The 22,691-nt window shown below is 46.5% G+C and overlaps 1 protein-coding gene and 1 pseudogene across 2 annotated transcripts in view; one reads left to right on the top strand and one right to left on the bottom strand.

The window, feature by feature from the left end:
- RASSF6 (Ras association domain family member 6) overlaps window positions 1-22,691 on the bottom strand; it is a 312,787-nt gene that overhangs the window by 157,518 nt on the left and 132,578 nt on the right. The window lies entirely within an intron of this gene.
- On the top strand, window positions 18,580-19,478 carry LOC147727446 (ubiquitin carboxyl-terminal hydrolase 22-A pseudogene; annotated as a pseudogene).

Here is a 22,691-nt window from a genome sequence, read left to right on the forward strand (position 1 = left end):
TCTGAATTTTAGTTGGTTCCTTCTCTCCCCATCCTTTAGAAACTCATTGATTTTATGAAACCATAGCATGTTCCCGTTTTTTCCCCTTTCCTTTAGCGGTTTGCAGTGAACTTAGCAAGAATAGCTTAAATACTTAGGTTAAGTACATGTTCTAGGTCTCATCCCCAATCCTACGTTCTAGTATAAAATTGCAGTGACTAGTTTTGTTCTAAAACTTCTACCTTTAGTTTCCCATATATCCTAATGGTCTTATTTTAATGCAAAGTTACCTGTTGGTGTTGATTTTAATGTTTGATATATTACTCTGTGTATCGCTCATTATCTTGGCTTCTTCTTTTTGAAATTCTGATATAAAGTTTTAAACTTCATCAGGTGTCTGTGGTCATTTTACAGAATTGTGGAAAGTATTTTGCTAATTATAAAGTGTATTTGATGTTAGGCCTGTCTACTATTTTCCCTAATAGCTCCAGGTCCGTCGTAAGAATTGTGCCTGTGGTAAGTCGGGTACATGGTAAGCAGAGGTAAATCCAAGCTTGATTACTCTTAGCAGCGTGCAGGAGGAGAAATCCTCACCCGGATCACCCAAACAAAATTAGTGTGATGATAAAAAGTATTTCCACGCCAAGGGCCCAGTGCGTGTAAAAGAAATTGGTAACTCGGGTGACCTGGGGAAAACTGCGCGCTCTAGCACATTCGGGTCAGTTCGTTTAAGAATCGGGATGATTGGAGAATTAAACACATTGGAGTCAGTTTCTACAACCACTCCTTGAGCAATGAGCTCGTCAATAATTTTCAGTAAGGCCACTACAGCCTCAGGGGGTAACTTGTATTGTCGGATTCGGGGCAGTACAACTCCTTGTTTGAGAGTAACACGATATGGTGTAATATGCATACAACCTAAATCAGTTGGACCTTGTGCCCATAAATGCTGCGGTACATTCTGCAATCTTGGATCAAAATCTCTCAACACATAATGTCCTTTAAAATCACGTAAAAACAATCTCACTCCTTCCGGAGAACAACAAATCACTGCTCCTAGCGCTTTCAATGTTTTTATACCAAGCAAGTTTTCCGGACATGATTTCGTAAGTAACAAGTCTGTAGTACGGGACAATGGACCAACTTCTAGGGAAACTGGCTTTGACACTTCGTTAACAATAGGCTTTCCTGAAAATCCCAGGGAAACATTCTGTGAGCCTGAGAGGGGTGCCCCTGGAACCTCGTCATGACTGATGGTAGTTCTGCTCGCCCCCGTGTCAATCAAAAATTTTCTGTCTTTCCCTAATACCTGGCTATGTACATAGGGACCCTCTTGATCTACAGGAACCTCGATAAGGGGCAAGCCAACCACCCTCTCCAGGCTGTTTCATGAATACTGCTGATAATTGGGGTAATCTGACTGAGCATACTGGTACATTTGTTGCGTGACATGTGTGGCAGCGATGGGTTGGGGTTGGGGCACAGCTACTGTCTGTTGTGTGTTCTGAGGAGGTTGCGTGTTCTGCGGAATACTTTGTGGAACATGTTCCTGTCTAGGTGGACGCGGTCTTTCTTTCGTTTTGCCGGTAGCGATATTGTGTCTCAGAACGGCACATTCGTTTATATAGTGACCTGGCTGTTTACAATAATTGCAGTTCCCTTTAACAGGAGCTGCAGGATGACTGGTCGGTGTCGTACCCCTCTTCTGACCATCAGCTGGGACGGACTGGGCAACTAGTACTTTCATTTTCGTGTCTTTCATACGTCTCTGTTTGTGTTCGTGTTCTTCTCTAATTCGGTTTTGATGGTACTGTAACATTTGTAACATTTGGGAAGGGGTATTAGCTTGCCATGTACTCTCAACTTTCAGTACTCTATTTTTAACCTGTGGTAAGGAATTCTCTACTAATTTGGTCACAAAAAGATGTGGATATGATTCACTACTTGTCTTCAGGCCGCTATTAATAATGAAACATTTCTCGAATCTGGAATAAAAATCACTAGTGTCTTTGTCTTGTTTCTGTTTGCAGGCTGAGATAGCATCCCAGTCTTCCTTTTTAGTTGTCAATAACCTCGGCAAGACCTGTACTAATAATTCTGGTAATGCTTTAGCTTTTTCCCCAAGACCAGTACCAGGGATTCGCGAATTTTCTTCGTTTTCCAATTCTGCCCAATCAATCTTTTTCTCTCCCACTTCCCATTCTTTTGCTTTAAGTTTTTCGTAAATGCCGGCTGGCAACAGTACCTTTAACATTTTAATGATATCGGGATACGTATACTCCCCCATGCGGAGCATGTCTTTTAGTTCACGGTGAAACCCTGCTGGATCTTTATCATGACACGGCACTAATTTTTTCATTTCCAATAATTCCATTTTCGTCAAGGGTGTGTATACAAATACTCGTTCAAGCTCACCCCCTTCTGTCCGGACGGGATGAACTTCTCGTAAAGGATTCTGTCTGTCTATGTAAAATGTTTTTCTTACTGGGGGTGGAACAGGAACGAAATGTGGAGTCAGGAAAGTCCTGTATTTGTGTCGCTGTTCTAGAATGACATTAATTAAATCGGTACCTAGGCCTCTCCATCTGCCTAGCAGTAACTCTTCCAATATATTATATAGGGGACCTGGATCAGAATGCTGACTTTCATACAATGTAATGAGATGTTGAATCATGTACATACCAGCTATTCGCTGTTCGTCTGGGGAAAGATTAAAAAATGTTTGCGCTACTATGTCATCTTTATATACGCTAGTATTGCCAGCCCATTGGACTGCTGACCGGGCTAGTTCCTGTTCATGCATGGTACTAAGTTCACTGTAACCTATTCGTTGTTTCAGTACTTTATCAGTGGCTTGGAATAGATGTTCAAGAGAACATTGTTCTGGTATGGGAGAAAGAAAACGTTTCTTGCATTCTAGGCGTATGGGTTTGTCAAAGGATCTCGCCCTACCTACGTACGCTATTTTACCTGCACCCTCAGTTTCTATATCATCGTCTTCTGAGACTTCATCATCCGCTTTCTCGGTTTCTCTCGCTGCTTTTTCCCTTTCGTGTATGTCTAGAATTTCTTTACGAATCTTTCTATACATGGATTCTATACAACCTTGTTTACTATGTTTTCCGTCAGCTATGTTGTCACTCCATTTTATCAGGACTTTCATCTCTTCTTTGTTTTTACCTGGCTGGTCTTGTTCCCTTATCAAACAATTTATCAAAAACTGTAAGATCATATTTTGAGTCTCCACCTTCCTGTGTGCCATGGCCTCGTGAATACTTTCTGGTCTCTCCCCTGTTCTAATAAAATGATATATGTTGTCTAAATGTTCCCTCATGTCTGGTAAAATAGTCAAATAATTTGTAACACGTCGTATACGTATTGAATATAATATCATCTGGTCTTCGCCTGGTACTGGATCATATCTACAATCAGTAAGGTACTGCTTAAGGGCTGCGTATGTAGTTACTTTTGGTGTGCGTTGTAATGCTGCTTCTCTTAATGTCGTTCTTTTTATTTGGAGCGGGGTGATAGGGAGACCTCCTACTGCTCCTCCTGAGGTGTGATCGTCAACTTTTAGTGGCTGTGCTGTCGCTGGTGGTAATGTAGCTGGTAAAGTAGGTGTAGGCAATGTAGGTTGGCCCTGGGTTACAGGTGGATTAAAAGGATTGCCAGGACCAGTGGCAGGAGAGACAGTGGGGGGAATCGTGTCTTGAACAGGGTTGTGGGGATGAATAATTGGAGGAGGATTTGTATTTGCATATTCTGGGACAGTGTCATCTAAGTAAGAAGAAAGGAAAATATCTGCTGCGGTCTGTTTATGACGGAGTTTAGTTGGAACCAGTGGTGGCGGTAAATTACTAGGTACTTCCGGTGTGGCCTTAGGCAGGCCCTCGGCGAGAAGGGGGTACATGCCTTTCATAAGGGCATTTCTTTGTCGGTCTAATTGTTCTGCTCTAACTCGTTCACCTTCTTCTAGTAGTTCTTTTTCTTGGGCTTTTTCTGATGATTCCCTACTTTTCTCTGCTTTCCTAATTTCTTTCTCTGTTCTTCTATGCGCTTCTTTACGCCACAATTCTATGGCATCTTTCTGGGATTGTCTGGCTTTCTTTTTCCACAATGCTTCTTCTACTCTCATGATGCAATCAGCATCCCATGTCCCTGAGACAGGCCATCTATATTTCTCTTCCAGATCCTTGGTATAGTCAACCCATAAGTCTAAGTACAGTATGGCATCTAAGCCATGTTTGTGGTACATAAAATGTCCGGGAGTGTCCCTAGGCGGGACGGGAACTGCTTCTTCGAGTATCCCTTTCCTGGTTCCTATCTGACGTAATTTCGAAAACAGTGGCATATTTGGACTTACTTGAGCGTAAACACAATAAACACAGTAATGAATAGCAAACAATCATTCATACCACGACATTTAACACATTAAAACGTTTCGAACTGATACTACCAGGCACATAGAAAAACATAAATTCTGTAAAACTCGGAAAACAATACTAGAATACTGGATTACTGGATGCACTGCTAAAACAGTACAGACATACCGGTCCCATAAAGAGACATGTCATACCGTATCCACCTAAGTGAACACGTCTGGACCGGGTCTGTGTACCCAGACCCGTCTTGACCGGGCACAAATGAATGAACCCGTCTAGATGCGTTCCCAACAACGGTACTCACCGGGAAGCAAAACTGAAGGCCTCGGAAACTCGACACTGGACTGGACTGGACTGTTACGGCGTCTGGCTGCTACTACGCATGCGCTTCGGAACAGGTGGGCCTCCGGATACCTCGGACCTTGCTCTCTCGGCTTGGGCTCTGGTCGGGACTCTCCGCATTCCTCACCGCCTCGTCTGGATGCCAGACCGCAGTCTCCGTCTCCTCCGTGGGCCTGAGGGAGATAGCAGGAAAACCTGCAGGTGTGCACAGGAGTCCGTCACGGCTGTAGAAGGGGTCAGGGGCCTGCGTTACATCGCCGGCGCGTGGGGAAGGGGAGGGGTGCCTATTCGGGCGCCAGATTATGTGGTAAATAAAATTACCGGGACTATTTTTCTATACATTAAATGACAATAAGGATAGCTCAATAAAATGAGAGGCAGAGTCCGTGATATCTGAGTCATACGGGCTTTAATTAAGTGGCTCGAGACACTGGACATCAGGTTCCATCACCACTAAGGTTCAGGAAGGGATATTCAACATTTTATTAACATCACACATTATATATATTAAAACAGTATAATTGAAATGAATATAGTAGGCGTAACAAGTGAGATAAGAACACATGGGCGTAAAAGAGGGCGTGTACAGGGGCGTACACGGAGGTGTGTGCTGGAAACGTCACAGAAGTGTCATAGGTGGGTGGATGCATAGAGAGATTCTGCAGGGTCAGCAGAAACCTTTAACATGGGTGCGTGCGCAACTGAGCATGACGTGGTATTGACGTGTAACTGGGGAGAGCTGGGGGCTTGACTTTTAGCACTAGTAGAGGAGTCTTGGTGTCTGGGATGTCAGAACGACCTGCACCTATAGCATATCTGGTATCTTGTGTTTGGAGGATGTGTTGTCTGAAGTAAAAGGTCTCTCGGGCAGAGGCCGTTCAATACTGAATGCTAGTGCGTGCATACGTGTCTTGGTGCAAAGCGCGGGGGCCATGGGCCTACCATGGTAACGGTTTCGGTAAATCACTTGCAAGGAGACAGGAAGACAGGGCCCTTTGCTCTGCAGGCTGGAATATGTTTACCTATTTCACTAGACTGGAATGTGTTTTTTGCGGAGGCTGAGCAGATAACTGTAGGCAAAATACCGTCTTGGCAGGCAGGCCAGGCCGAGCACCGCTCGCTGGGCAGGAAGTAAGGTAGAGGTCAGGGATGCATACCTAAACTGCAGCTTTCAGAGACAGAAGAGGCTCGAAGCCTCAATTAAGGGCCTGGCTCGACTGAGCCAGAAAAACGTGGAAAACGTGTGCTTCGCGTTATTTAAAGTGCACCATGTAAATGCATTGGAAACGTGGGCCTTAATGCGGAATTGGTACTTTATACATGAAGGGCTCACTAACTGACATGCTAACATTAGACGGAAATGCATTTGCATTATCATGGCGGACACGGGAAGGGAAGTACATGACATAAATGGGACACGGGTACATGGATAGGGTGCAAGTGGGGGTCACGCTGACTACCTAAAAATTTCTATTACCTCAGTTTACAATGGAACACCCCTTCTATTGAATATATCATAGTTCCCAATGCAAAGCACCTTTTTAGGTCTCGGACTAGCGTTGCACTGCACAGCAGTGCTCGCGCAGCCCGAGACTTAATGTTTCTTAGTAGGGGGCTTGAACCCACCCCTCTTCTCCATTGGCTGGCTTCCTAAACGGAGGCCAGACATTGGAGGAGAGGGGCATCACTCGGTTCAAGCCCCGTCTTTTCCAGATTCGGGGGCGTGTTTTTTCTCTTCTTTCTTGTTTTTGTTCTTTCCACTTCCCATTGACTGGAATTTTACCTTCCAGCCAATGGGAAGAGGAGAGAACGAAAACCACGCCCCCGAATCGGAAAATGTCGGCGCTTTGCTGAAGCCATTTCAGCACGACCGCTGCCGGAAGAAGTCGTCCTCAGGTGAGTGCTTGCTGTCCTGCCACCCCTCGTTGCTCGTGCTTGCTGTCCTGCCCCCCCTCGTTGCTCATGCTTGCTGTCCTGCCCCTCCTCGTTGCTTGTGCTTGCTGTCCTACCCCTCCTCGTTGCTTGTGCTTGCTCCCCTGCGGCCCGGGAAGAGTTTGCTGCTCCCTCAGCCCAGCCGCAGTCTTCTCTTTCCTCTGTGCTGTGCTCCGGGGAGGGGAGGGCACGGCTGCTGCAACATTTCTCGCTCTTGGAGTTTGCTCTCAGCGGTGGCGTCGCTGCCGCCGCCAAGGGCCCCGTTTTGCGGCGTTTCCGGTGGCATCCAGTGGATAACGAGAAGAAACAGGTGAGGATGGGGAGGAGGAGGCGGCCGTGGGCAGCCAAGTGCTAGAGCGGGGGGAGGGGGCGCGGGCAGTGTGATGGGGAGCCGCCGGGCCTGTGCGTACTTGTAATGGATGAAGTTTCGAAGGAAAGAGGCGCATTGGGGAGGGGTTTTGGGGAGTGTAGGGCCCTGCTGAGGTGAAGGTTGTTTCCTGAAAAGGTGGGGATGCAAGATTCTACTCCCTGTCAACTTTTTTTTCGATCTATCCTCAAACCTCCACATTTTGACTCCAAAAACATATATTAATTTTAAGACCATTGTGCATCAGCTTCCAGCAAACTGTTTAATTTCCCAGTCCCGTTTTCTCACCACACGCGGTGGGCAGGAAGGGCACAGATGACGCTTGCCGCTGACAAGGCTTTATACTCTTTCATCACATACAATTGCCATCTGTTCCCTACCCGTGTCTCATCATCCTTGATTGGCTGCAAAAGAGGAGGCCACACTGCTGTAGAAAGGGGGCTGACCTCCGAATTTCATGAGAGACTCCAACACTACTTGAGAGAGATTCACAACACTGAAAGAAACAGCCCTGTATCGGAGACAGTATCAGGTTTTAAGAGACCCCAGGACTGTTCGTGAAAAAAAGTCATCCAGCACCGAGTGAGGGACATATTCACTCCTGAGTGAGAGATACAAGCATTGCATGGGACAGGCGGTGAGAGTGCCCTGGGGAAAGGAAAGGTGACATCGCAGAGGGAGAGCACGGGAAGCATCTCAGCAATGCCCCACAGGGGGTGAGAGTGCTGGGGGAGGAAAAAACAGCGCTGCAAAAAAAAAAGTGAGAGGGCAAAGCGCTGCACAACAAGACTGCACTGTTACAGAAAGAGCGCTCCCTGGGGGGCTTGGCCTCCCGAGCACTTCACAAGAGTGCGGTGCAGGCGAGAGTCGCTACTGCAGAAGAGGCTTCTCGGCACTATATGAGAGAAACAGCTCTTCCAGCGTCAGACGGGAGTGCTGCCCGAGAGTAAACCCAGCAGAACGTGGAACAGGAAACACTGCGAGAGAGACAGCGCTGCACGCGAGAGAGGGGAAGAGACTTCTTGTGGAAGAGAAACAGCCCTGTGCACGAGAGACCTGCGCGTGTGCCCCTCTGTCGAGTCTGTCTGCCTGCTTGCCCGGAGTGCCAGGCTGTTGGCCCGAGACGTCTGCAGCCCTCTGCGGTGACGCCCTGACACTCTCAGCCGGACGAATGGGTGTCTCTGGCCTACACCCCTAGGACCAGACCATGGATGGCAATGGGCAGCGCAGCCTGATGGGTGGGCGCCCCCCACATCTGCCACCATAATTTCTAGTGCATCATTTAACTAGTGCCCACACTCTGGTGCACACACCAAGGTTAATATAACAGGCTGGATAAAGAGCATGTTCGGAGTGGTCTCTAGGCGCTATCGACGTAAATGGATATTTATTTATTACCTAACTCAACTGAAGTTATCGACCTCTGAAAGATGAAGGGGTGAGAAGTGGGGTTCAGTACTCTGTGCCCTCCGGGTCGGAGTTGGTGCCCCTGGGCACTGGAAACCATCTAATACTCTTTCTCTCTGGTATTCGCAACCACCCTGTTCGGTGCGTCAGTTTGGTGTCTCTGTGTGCTCTGACTGTTTGTACCCTCTACGCAGTGTCCCCAAAGATCACTCAATCAGTCAGCCTCACTCCGGTGACCCCCAATGCTCTCCTCTGGTTTCTTCTCCCTTGGCAGAGTTGGATAGCTATAAATGGTGCAGCAGGCGCAGAGGCACCGGCGCCTACAGTCCTGAGGGCTCACCGTACCCCGGTTATTACTGTATTTTGATACTCAGCCATTCTCCTTGCTTGCATTTGGACCAATCACTACGCCACTCCCCCGATGCTCTCCCTACCCTGCTCCATGCTGCCCCTATGCTTCGAGCCCCTGAACGCCACTCCTCCGTGGCCCAGGTGTACCATGTCACTCTGGCATCCTTTCTTCCTCTGGGACCTCCAAAGTACTGCGCCTCTGTATGACAGCCCCCTTCCTTCTTATTGCTCCGCCTACCATGCCTACAACCTGAACCCTTTCTCTGAGGTATCCCAATGCTCTGTGCCCCTATGTGACTGTTCCATGCCCCCATTGTTGCCCCACATACGTGGGCCCGTTGCCCCTGGTTCCCCGTGTTCGTCTGTTGACTCCATCCGTACGTCTCGCTGCACTAAGGGCTGCTCTTGGCTGAGGATTTTATTTGTCTCTGGCGACTTGTAAAAACTTAACATTTGGGCCGAGCTTCAATAAAGAGGAAAACCAGAAAAACTGCAAGTGATTAGCCTGGGAACTGATTCAGACTGGGCAGTAGTGCATCGCGCGTGACTGCGCACGCGCGGACACAGCTACTTCTGAGAATGTCCCTTGTAGCTGGGCTTCTACACACTCACTCTCTCTTCTCAGATTCGCTCCCTGCAAGCTCACTTGTGTCCACACAAACTCACGCACGGCAAACACACTTCCATAGATTCGAACGTGTCAAACAGGGGTTTAGCTATCAACTGTGCATCCCTAGTGGTGGCACCGGGCCATTCCCCTGTTCCTCGTTGTGCTCGCTTTTCTGCCCCCCACACCCCTGTTGCCTCGTAGTGCTCGCTTTTCTGCCCCCACCTCCCTGTTGCCTTGTTGTGCTCGCTTTTCTACCCCCCACCCCCCTGTTGCCTCGTTGTGCTCGCTGTCCTGCCCCCCTTGCTGTCCTGCCGCCGCTTGTGCTTGCTGTCCTGCTCCCGTTGCTCGTGCTTGCTGTCCTGCCCCCCTTTGTTGCTCGTGCTTGCTGTTCCCCCCTCGTTGCTTGTGCTTGCTTCCCGCCCCCCCCATTGCTTGTACTCGCTGTCCTGTTGTGCTAGCTGTCCTCCCCCCTCGTTGCTTATGCTTGCTCCCCTGCCCCCGTTGCTCGTGCTTGCTGTCCTGCCCCCCCTCGTTGCTCTGCTGTCCTCCCCCCTCGTTGCTTGTGCTTGCTCCCCTGCCCCGCCCGTTGCTCGTGCTTGCTGTCCTGCCCCCCCTCGTTGCTTGTGCTTGCTGTCCTGCCCCCTCATTGCTTGTGCTTGCTCCCCTGCCCCCCTCGTTGCTTGTGCTTGCTCTCCTGCCCCCCTCGTTGCTCGTGCTTTCTGTCTCCCCCCCTCGTTGCTTGTGCTTGCTGTCCTGCCCCCTCGTTGCTTGTGCTTGCTCTCCTGCCCTGCTATTGGCATTGTAAATGACAATGCCATTTATTTATGTTTTTTTTAAAAACATAAATAAAAATAATGTCATGAGCAATGCCAATAGCTCTAACTTTAAAAATGCCGAGACCATTGCATTGTAAATGAGCATCTGTATTTGTCATGGGGTTACAACCAGCAAAGTCATAGCTGTCATGTCTTGCTCCAGGTACCAGCCTCCAGGTACCAGCCTCCACTCCCATCCACCCCAGGTTCTGGGATTTGCTGGTCACCACTTCCATACCTTGCTTAGTGCACTGCAACTCAGCATGTTGTCTGCGCTGGTGGCAGTAGTCCTGCCACCCAAAAATGCGTGCTGCCCAGGAGCCCCCCATCCCCAGCATGCCAATTTTCTTGACATGCTAGAACCCCAAAAGCTATGACAGTATGCCCCATCTGAGTGGTAGGCTACCTCACTATTGAAGAAACAACTGCATAATTTGTGTATTCCAATATTCGCGGATGTACTGTAGGATTGGAGGATAATCTGCAGAATTCAAAGGTACCATAGACTAAAAGGCAGGGCTTGGCCATCCCCCCTAAGCTTATCTTGTTTCCTTTTATTTCTAATGGGGCCAATGTTGTTTTTAGTGTAAGTGCATTGCTAACTTACTTTCTATCATTGTGGCTAGTGACCGCCTAACATGAGTAAACTAAAGTACACTAAAGGTTCAAATGTCACCGGGACATAGATGCATTTCTCCAAAGGGCGGAATTATACCTGATAAATGAAATTAAATTGACGGAACGTAGACTCTCCTTAACACCTCAACCCTCCCTGCGTAGACTTTCCACTACACCGGTACTTACAGATCTAGCTACGATAACTAACAGTAAGACATTATCTTCACTGCCAAGTACTTCGGCCCAAGCAACAATAGACATAAGATCGGACTCTGCCCCCATTTCGCCTCCTGACTGTGGATCAAGCCCTGTTAACTTTAAAGTTACCACCAGATGGCAAAAGGCCACTCACAAGCTAAATTACGCCACCAAATCCGTTTGAAATAAAAAAAAGGGAAATCCACCTTAAAACAGAGCAAACCCACACAGAGGGTAAACGGGAACAAGGGGAAACCCGCTGTTGACACGGGCGAAACAAATAAGGGTCACTCGACTACCACTAAACAGAGTATGACTGATAAAGCTGTTGATAATGTACTCGATGGGAACTTTTGGGGTAGACTTGAGATAATGTTTTCAACTTTCCTTGAACCCATTATGCTAAAGGTATCAACTGTAGAAGCCAGACCTATAAAAATAGAGGAGTTGGTTGGTAGTACATAACCAGTTAGATTGATAGCTAATTGTAACTTAAACGAACACATTCTGTCCAAAGGGGGGTGGGCATGGCTGCTGCCTCAACTACCAGCTCGAAAGCTACTGATCAAGCATCAAATAGGAGTAATAACTCCCATACGACTTTCTCTAAAGTAGGAAATCAACCTGCCAATGCTGGCCACCACCTCAGTATAGATAGACCCACAATGATACCTCCCAGTAATCCCATTGGCTCAGAAAGGGGAGAACAAGCTGAGAGGGCAACAGGAGGAAATAAAGCAATTAGGAAGGGCAGAGAACTGCAAGAACAGAAAGTCCAGTTCCTTAGTCCACCATTTAATTTACACTTACCCGCAGAAGCGACTCCATATACGGTAGTTCTGGCGAATATCCCTCCTTTAACTAATAATGCCTTTGAACACTGGTCGACCTTAAGGAATAAGCCCCTTCACTTCTTAACCAGAAGGACTGGTTTAAATGAACCCCTTTTTTCAGATTTTAAAAGGGTACACAGGATTGGGCGGGTCGGTCCCTCATTCAAATCTGTATTGTACTAACCTTTAAATCACCCTTACGGGTGCACACGATCCTAGAAAGGGGTAACAGTGGACCTTCCAATCCCAATGATATAAACATAGTTCCACTAGGATATTTCTACCGCCCATCCCATTTGCCATCATATCAAGGACCTTATCATGAGAGCGATAATCACTCTAGACTAAGGCAGCCTATACATCCTGTTCCAGTTTGCAATCGCTTTGATCCCCTGAATTCCCTGGAAGATAACGATTGACTGGAGCCTAGGTTTCACGTATCATATAATCATGTAACCAGCAGGAGTCATCTTGGGTCGAATTTAACGAGTAATGACAACACTAGATGTGACTATCAAGTTAGTAACGATAGTGTACTGGTGCAAGGGCCCCTGAATTTGAATACGGAGATACAGGGTGACTCCCATGATATCCCAAAAGTCTCTCTCCTAACTAGTGATCCAGAGGTATGTCTGCTTGTTAATAGTAGTCCGGAGGCATATGGATCAATGGGCTTACAGACTGAGGCTTAAACTAACCCACAGGGCACTCTAACTGTCCCCTCTCCGTCCATACATGTAAATGATGACTTATCCGGGTCTGTAATTCACCCTTGTAACCGCCTTCTGATGTTAAACCTCCCCTCTGTAACATAGCATCATGGAACATTGCTGGGATTTGTTCCAAGTTAAACATTCAATTGTGGTGGGAATTTATTTTACAATTCGAGGTCCTATGCTTTCAGGAGAGCTGGCCCAAGGAAGCGATCCACCTAAATGGATACAGTACCTACCACACCCCAGCAGTTAATGTTCCGAGCGAAAAGGCCAAGGGTGGCTTACGCACATACATATCTAGCAGTTTGAACGTAAAAAACATTACGATGCTTGCTAGTGACGAGCGTTATCATCTAGTTAGAATGGATTTTTGACAAATCATCATCTATAGTTCTGGCCAACTTCTACAATAATATTCCTCCTAGTAAAGTGGGCATCGTCATTAGATACATGCTCAAAGAGTTGAGATCAGTAGGTAATACCATGAGTAAAGACACAACACTTATATTAGTAGGGGATTTTAATTGTGCGCTATGTGAGAATGCTGGAGATAACCTGTGTGGATGTTTTGAAGAAGGAGTATGCTCATCTCATTTCAGGCCTACTGCCATGGGGGAGCAGCTAATTGAACTTATTTTTAGCCTTGATTTGGGATTTGCCAATGAAATATGCCCAAAACTAGCCAAAATGCCATGGGCTTTCAACTGTAGGGGCCTCTGCTCCACCATAGATTATATTTTAGTATCAAACAACCATGAACAAAGTTTACACTCATTTCGTGTCTCAGAGAACTCACAAAGCGACCATTTCCCCCTGTGTCTGACCATTATGTTACCATCGAGTAAAACCTTTAGATTAAATGTTAACAGCGATCAGCTGTTATAAAACATATCCATTGGTAGTACCAACAGGTACTCTCTTTAATGGGCCATGGTAGACCATGCTGCCGTAACTAAGGCAACGGTAGTTAAATGCAAACCACACATAGAGATATACTGGAATGAAACAGCTCCCCCTGACATCATTTTAAGCTCCTTTAGGGCAATAACCACTGCGAAGAGAGTCCAATACAAGGCGCAATAAGTGGAATAGCTCTCGGAAAGGGTGGTTTGACACTAGATGCACTAAAGCTTACTCCCAACTAAAGAAGGTACTTCATGAAAACCCGAGAAACACATTGGAGACAAGGCTAGTGAGAGGGGAATATAATGAAGCAATAAGGAGGTATGGGAGGCTCTTCACATGGCCTCAACATCTAGAGACAAGGCGGCCTTCTGGAAGGTAATCCGGGCACCATTTCCTACCACCGAGATTGGTCCGTTAATTGAGATAGCCATAACGGAAGAGTAGTGGATTGGGCATTTTGCCCAAGTGTATTAGGGTGAGGGAAACCCTGAGGGATAGGGTCTGCCTGACACATCGGATATCCAAGATTATCGGGTGCAGGGCTCAAATCATCAGTCAAAAAAACACATGGAACTTTGAAGGAAGTGAAACGAGCTCTAGATGCAAGCCAAGGCGGTAAGGCGCCTGGTTAGGACGGGGTTCCCGTCAATGTTCCCTCTAATTTTTTTCCATCTGTGTGCGGCAGTGTAAGGTCTCTGTGCGCTGCAGCCAATGCTATGTACGCCAAGTACCGGACCACGCATATGGGTGCAGCAACAAATATCAGTGCAAATATCACTCCAAACTTTTGCTTAAAAAATAAAAATGCAGTGCATTCCACACATACAGCGCCACGTGATGGGACTTAAGGCAGGTTTGCAATTTACATACACACAGCATTACATGAACTGGTTACACAGGCAAGTACACTTCAGCTTTAGAAAAGCACAGGACTCTAACGGTGATACCAATATAAGATTTCACTAAAGATTACCAACTAGAGCTCTGTTCGTATGGTAGGGAAATGTTGGGAGCCTATACAAGATCGCATACCTGGGGATACATGCAGGGGGGGCACATGTTATGCCCCCCTGTGTGCATGCACCCCCCTGTTCCTGCATAGCATGGACTTGGCAGTCCATGCCCTGCAGGAATTTGCTTTGGCGTTCCCATATTGGTGCCTTTTTTATAGGTACTACCGTGGAACAGCCTGCACTGTGCACATTCTTTGCAGCAGGTACATTAATCTTGGCTCTACCTTACAACTTGCACTAGAGTAAACTCAGAGCCATCTTGACATATTTAATATTGCAGGAAAATTGCTGGAGGCAAGGAACGTCGCAGCAGGTGCGTTTAAAACAATAATATACCTGCAAACACGGCGTTCACCCCCCCACAAACCTCCCAGAGTCAGCAACCGGTACAGTGGCACCGGTCACACTGCCCTAGAGCCAGCCCTGGCCCCGCGGCTGAGCCCTATTAACCAAAGAAATGCAGCAAATCTACCAGGGACATCTTAAGAATTTTGGGAGCCCTGGGACAAACTTCTTTTTGGGGCCCCTGTTCAGAACAGGCTTGAATTTATGATAGCATTTCTGCTCTTTCATGCCGTCTTAGGCCAGGTCACTGACAGTATACAGGCACAATTGTCAAAATTCTAAATGTGTTTACATCTAATGTTCAGGGATAGTGATGTGTGTTATCAATATTGTAACACATCAGCAGTTCACTAATATTACTGCAAATAATATCTGTGATGCACTCCCATTTCTCATATGTTTGTTCCTATTGCGATTTAATAGAATCTTTTTTATAAATGTTGCATGAAAAATAAACATTTCCCTGCAGAATGGCTATAGTAGACTCTCACACATCACCCATGTTATAAACAAATTGAGGGTTAACGGTATTCAAAACAATTGGTTTAGTAATTATTCAAGGTCATCACGGCAAGACTATCAGGAGGCTCCCCTTAAAGGCTGGGCCCCTGGGCCAGAGCCCACTTTAGCCCACTTTAGCCATGCCTTAAATCGGCACTGAAGTCTCAGCCCTGCCAAGTACTACGCATCAGGCGTTAGACTAATGCATTTCAGTGTGGGGGTCCGCATCACTGCACTGAAATGCAAAGTCACGCATAATTGCGGGTCCTAAGGAGCGCCAGTAATCATGCACTAATACTGACTGATTGATTTCCACTCACTAACTTTAACTCCTGTGCTTATTTTAACTGACTGACTTTAACTCCTGTGCGCTTATTTCAATTTTCTACTGACTACTCCCTCCGAGCAAAACAAAGCTGAGTCAGAATCGTAACTTTCACTAGATGAGGGTGGGTCTAGGCGGTGGGTGTGCGTTCACTTTAGCGCGCAAGAGAGGCCAAAGCCATAATGGCTGAAGGCTGGAGTAGGTACGTTGATGCCCTGACCAAGTGGTGCAGAAGCATCGATGGCCCAATCTGTCAAAGGCTACCTGGTGGCAAGTTCTGAGTGACTGTGGAGGGTTTACGGAGAATAATACAGGATCATGATTATGCGTCCCGGGAAGTATGACTTGATGGAATGGTAGAGCCGCCTAGCGCCGTGGAGTCAAGTGTGAGAGAGACAGGTTGAATATGTGACTGCTAGCCATGTGCTTCCTTCGCCTGTTTCACACCGCGTCTACTAGGCATCGTGTGGATTAGAATATTTGCTTTCTAAGAGAGGGCAAGTCGGCATATAATTGACAGAGCCGAGCTGGACATCCTGGTTGGGTGTTTGGGTTCCACATTGAGAAACACACCAGCCGTTTGTACAGTTTTCTTGAGAGGCCAAAGTTTGTCCCCGTGCAGCTGGTACTGACCCATAGAATCATGCTTGGGCCGGCGTTTGCCAAGAGAGTCGTTACGGTCAAGCGGGCCATACTAATTGCTGCTTCTCGAGAGTCGCCTCACAAAATAGGCAGTGCCTCCGTGAGGCATTTCTCTCACTGCTTCAAAATGTACTTTCAATTATTAATAGCACCAGCGTGCCACCCCCTGGTGCTGGTCTAATTAATTTCAGCACCAGCTCGTTAAGTCAGCAGAGCCGCCGGCCTGGTCAGTGCCAGTGGTGTGTAGTTCTATGGCAGCCTGTGGCTGCAGGGCTGTATTGGTTACATAATTTTTTTAACAGTACTATCAGGTTAGCTAGGTTAGTGAACTTTGGGGGCTTGCTCAGGGGCGCAACTAGATCCGAAATTCGAGAGGGCTAACTCCCGCCCATTTACTCCTTCTCCATGAATTCCCTCACTACCACTTGCCAACAATGCACCTCATCTCTCTATAGCACCTTTCTGACAAACATTTCATTTTTTATAGCGATGTCATAGTTTACTCATACTCAGTTCTGTGATCTGCATGGTACACGTTCTTTGTAGCACGCACATTAACCCTCTGCGCTGTGTGGGTGGCAGGAGCGCCCATGTGAGTGCACGATGAGCAATGCGAAAATGTGAGAGTAGGGTAAGAAGAGTGACTGAAGGGTGAGTGAGGTGACCATATGAATTTGGGTGCGGATGTAAGTGCTGAGCGGGACGAATGAATGCATGGTTAGTGATGGGCTTCTTTGAGTGAGATTGCAGATTGAGCACTAAGGGGGACAGGTCAGTGGAGTGTCACATGAGTGCAGGTTAAGTAGTGTGCTTTTGTGACTGCAGGGTGAGGTACAGGATGAACAGCACAAGTGCATTGTGAGTGCAGAGTGATCACTGTGAGTGCAGGGTGAGTGGGTGAATGGTGTGAGTGCATGGTGATCAGTGTGAGTGCATTATGTTCGCTATGAGTGCATGGTGAGTGTGAACATGAAGGGCAAGAATGAGGAGTGAGTTGTCTGAACACATGGTGCACTCCCAGACACTTGAAGTAACTCAGTATGTTACTGACGGCGGCATAAGGTTTCAGATACAAGTTAACTATTGCTATTATGGGGTTAATCAGGGATCGAGGGTGGAGGAAATAAATAATGTGCAGCTCCTGCAACAAACTTCCAGTCTTATGATAAGGGTTGCCAGGTCATTATTTTAATGTCCAGACAGTACAAAAATAATCAGTCACCTAAAGCCATATTTTCAGCAGTTATCTATGCGGCAAATATAAATAGAAAGCACTTTTAATTGTGTTCTAGGGCTGCCTGAATGATCCATAACTGATTTAAAGGGAACAAAGACAGAAAAGTCAAATTACAAATGAATACATACTTTTTTATTTATAACCATATTTGGTGTCAAGACGAGGTCTTTGCAGGCTCTTCAAACAATACATGGCTGACATTTTTCTTTTGGCAAACCTACTTTATATTCCTTTTCATGAAATGGATTCTCACACTACCGCAAAGAAATAGGCAGGTTGGGGGCACAGGGGGTACTGTAACCAGTAAAAAAACTAACCTCGAAAACCAGTTTACAAATGTTTGTAGGTGTTCTGCTTGAAGAGTGTGGCTGATGCAGCAGTGGGGATTGTAGCCTGGACCCCTCCCTCTGCCCATCAATTATTTAGAGGGTCCTTGCGAGCTGCGCGAGCCCCCGGTCTTTCGGGTACTGCTTTGTGTGTCCTCTGGTCTGTAAAGGAGGAGGAGCTGCCGCTCCATGAGCTGCACGGTGCTGCTGGTGAGGGGGGCAAAGCCGCGGAGATGAAGAAAAGCAGTGGTATACGAAAGAGGGTAGCTCTCCCACTGAGAGACTTTGCCATCACGGGCACCTCTACCCGTCTACCCTTCCTTCTCATGTACCTGTCCCACCCAATACTCCTTCTTCAGAGGCACATTGACGTCACAATTAGAGTGGTGCTTTTTAGTCCAGAGGTTGCTTCATATTCTCTCATCCCACCCTCTCCATAAGAAACCAACTCAGCTGCTACCATCTTGTATGTTCCATTTCAAATCCCTTCCCTCTCGATACAGCCACATACAAGACTGATTCCTCTCAGATATACCTGCACTTGAAGCCTGCACCCCATCAGACCACAATGCCCAAATTGCAGGACTGCACTTCCTATTCCAAGCACAGGACCACCCCCTTTCCCCTGTAACTACTGTGTAGTCACTGCCAGCCCCCACCCCACCCTCCATCTGTGACTGTGTTGGAACTCTCTACCAGGCTCCACTCCCCCAGCGTCCCATGTGCCTTTTGCCATGTGTCCGGCCCGCTGCTCCCATCTGAACAGCTTTAAGGTGGAGAACTGGAAGCAGAACCTGCAAGTCATCTACCAGTGCTTTGTGTGGAGCGGCACCCTCGAGACCAGGAAACGCAAGTCTAAGTCTTGCATTTGTCACATGTGCGGTGCCCACTAGAACAGACTTCCCTCTTCCACTACTGTGTCTTTTTTGGCTGTTTTACAAAGAAATACAACCACGAGCATGCAAAAGCAAAACAAAATAATTTAGCCATAGACCTTTTATATGGGGGTACATACTGCTTTTTGTGTCAAGATTACATTTACGATGGAACAAATTGCCAAAGAAGAACTACGGAAAGCCTGAAAACTACAAGCTTTCATCCCAACAATGATTTCTCCTTACCAATATACAATGACAGGAGTTGGAGAGAAATATTCAATGTGGGAGCCAACAAAACGAGAATTAGAATTGCTGCGACATAATCCCAAGAGAAGAAAAATAACCACTAACTGCACCATATGTCTATGAGGGCTGATCAACCTTGGAAATACGTGTTTTATGAACTGTATTGTTCAAGCACTTACCCACACTCCACTACTGCAAGACTTTTTCCTTTCAGACAGGCACAAATGTGAAATGCAAAGCCCAGGCTCATGTCTTGTTTGTGAAATGTCTACACTATTTCAGGAGTTTTACTCTGGGAACCGATCACCTCACATTCCCTATAGGTTATTGCATCTGGTGTGGACGCACGCACAGCATTTAAGCAGGGTACGAGCAACAGGATGCACACAAATTCCTCAATGCTGCATTAAATGTGCTTGCTACACAGACACTGCAAAGGTAATGGTTGTGCTGAAGCTCAACACCTCAGTGATGGCACAGCTGCAGGTCAGATAGTGTGCCTTTGTTAAAGTAATCATGTTAATTGCAGCGCATGACGGGGGCTGCAATTAACACGATTACCTTCACAAAAGGCACACAATCTGACCGTTTTTGCGCCGCACGCATTTTAAAAGAGGCAGCGCGAAGGTCCTCAGATGCCTGTGCGCGCTCTACATTTTTAAATGCGCGCTACGGGGAGGCATAGGTGTGCGCGTGCCCAGGCGCACGGCTTAGAGGGAACAGTGGTTCCAGTGGATATGTTTAAATCAAACATTTCCTTGAGGGGGCCGCTGCTGGTCCAGGTGCTCAACCCCAGCTGTAGCACTGATTTTCTTCCCACTTGGGTGGAGTCCACTATTGTGCCCATCTTTAAGAAGTGGGACAGGCACGATTCAGGTTGTTACAGACCAATCTCCCTGCTGGATGCCATAACAAAGGTAGTGGGCAGAATTGTTCTGGAATGCCTTCAGGACTGGGCTGACGACAATTCTGTCCTGTCTGACCTTCAGTATGGTTTTCGGATTGGTGTGGGGACTGTTGAACAGGGCATAAACCTCTCCCTCATGGTGGAGAAGTACACCAGGGCAAAAAAGGGAATATCTTTCTAGCATTTGTTGACCTCACAGCTGCATTTGACTGTGTGCGCCACATTGAGCTTTGGTCAATATTAGAAGGCCTGGGGATTGATATAAATATTAATTATTTTCTTAAACGTTTTTATAGCTACGCCAAGGCCCGCGTCCGCTGCGGATTGAAGGGCGAGCACTCAGCTACATTTCCAATTAGGAGCGGAGTTAGGCAGAGTTGTGTCCTGGCTCCGTTCCTTTTTAACCTATATATAAATGGTTTGGGGTAAGCTCTTATTAAAGACAATCAGGACTTCCCCCAGGTAGCCGGCTGCCCCATCCCAGACCTCCTATACGCAGACGACACAGTGCTGATGTTCCGTACGCAAGTAGGCCTTCAGCGCGTTTTAGAGTTTCTCCCCTTTTAAGAAAGACTTAGGCCTACGGGTAAACTCCTCCAAAACTTTTATTATGCGCTGCGGCTCAAGAATAAAGAAATGCAAAGATATGTATGTGGCAGGACAAAAGATTGGGGTTACAAAGACCTTTTCTTATCTGGGCATTCTTTTTTCCCATAATGATAGCTGGGTGCAGGCAGCTGCAGCTAAAAAACTGGCACTTTTACGTACTACCTCTGCTCTTACCGCCTTCGCGAAAAAATTAGGTAAAAACCTCCCAGAGGAGCTTATTAAAATCTATAAAGCCAAGTGTATTTCAGCTGCAGTGTATGGGAGCGGGGATTTGGGGGCATGTTGACCCGCTACTAATCCAGAGAGTAGAGAACTCCTTCCTAAGATACATCTTATCTGTCCCGAGTAGAACCTCAGCTTGTATCTGTCATGCCGAGCTAGGTCTACCTTTTATTTCAGATCTAATCAGGCTTGAGCCTGTCCTGTTATGGCACAGACTCTGGAACAAAATTGAGGCCAAATTGAACAGGGATATCCTTATTGACATTTTGAAACTGGAAGGTGCAATGAGGATTCCATGGTTAAACTATGTTCACATTTTTTGAAGGATCTTGGCCATCTAGACTACTTTACTAATCCTACTACAATCGGGGAAATAACAAGAAAGGACTTAAAGCTTAAGGCTATTCTCCATCTGGACACCATCAGAATGTCATCTGAGATATTAAAACCCACAGTCCTGTGCAATAAGATGGTTTTAAATACTTTTAATATTCAACCCTACCTAGCTTTTGTACCTAGTTCCAATGATAGTTTTCTTTTAACTCATTTTAGGCTGGGGAGTTTTCACAGACTGGTTACTTTCCCTACAAGGAACGACTGGTCTCAAAACCTCCAACCTTGCCCTTGCGATAATACTTCCCCACAATCCACGATATATGTTACTTTTTTTCTGTAGGTTTTTCTCTCCACCTAGAAGCTCATTTCTTGTTCCTATTTTGAAACACTGCGGGCTACGTCAATGTCTTCCTGCCTTTTTGGCTCTCCAACATTTGGAGAATGAGCACACTGTTTATAGAAGAACAACTTTCCTCAACTTTGTTTTGAGTCTAAGGAAACTACAGTGTACAAAATTGCTTTTAATGAGTTATGGACTTTTATAAAAAACCTACTGTATAATGACTTGGTAAATTTAATATCTTTTTAACTTTTATGAATGTAATTAATAATGAAATTATGTCTGTATGAATTGGAAGATTGTTTTTAACTTTGAGCTTTTATGATTGTGTGTTTATTCAATCGAATAAAGCCTTTTTTGATTTGATTTTTGACTAAGAATGCAAGACCCGGGGGACGGTTAGTAAGTACTGTTCCATGTCTCGGTAAAATTGCTCTGTCTGTCCAATGGTTTGAAGGACAGGCTAGTCAGACATTTATGCGAATGACATGCACATGTTCTTCCAGAATCTGATCTGGATATGACTTCTACTTGTGAATGAAACATCTAGCCTCATATTCTTCCCCTTTTGAATAGATACCAAAGCAGTGTCTATTTGGAGGTGGGTCTGTGCATGGACCCTACTCAGAAAGTCCTGCAGGACTGAGCAGACAAAATGCCCCTCTCCACAAACCTGACTGTCAAGGCAATAGTGGTTCGTGAATGTATGGAGGGACAGCCATGTAGCCATCTGGCAAATGTTCAGGACAGGGACTTCACATGCCAACACAGTAGCCCTGGTAGAATAAGCGTGCAGTCTTTCTGCAAGCTGCTTTTTGACCAATTTTTAGCGGATATTCATGCAAACTACAATCTATAATGAGATGGTTCCCTTCTACAAAGCCTTTACTTTTTATTCACTCCAGAGAACCCCAGAAAGAGCTTATCATCCACCTGGTGTTCTTTAGTAAGATCAATATAAATACATAGACGTCTTTTGGGGTCCACACTGTGGAGTCTCTCCTTTTGCTGAGAGGAGTGAGGCAGAGCACAGACTGTTGAGGATGGTGTCCCAACGTTAGGCAACAGGATGCCCTTGCCTGCTGTTAGGCAATGGGTTCTGACAATCAAATTTGCCCAGATTTTGCTTTTTGGCCACCTGGCATTTGACCTTTTTACCGTGGGTGAGGCCCACCACTGGTGACTTATCCCTGATAAACTCACAGTAAATTAACTGCATGTATTTACACCAGTGTCTGCCTTTTAAGACAAGGCAAGTGCCTTGTAGCAAGGAGAAGGGAACTTGGCTGCTTACACGCTGCGTTGTGC

Source organism: Lissotriton vulgaris, chromosome 3_1, assembly GCF_964263255.1.
Source record: "Lissotriton vulgaris chromosome 3_1, aLisVul1.2, whole genome shotgun sequence".
Classification (NCBI taxonomy): Eukaryota; Metazoa; Chordata; class Amphibia; order Caudata; family Salamandridae; genus Lissotriton; species Lissotriton vulgaris.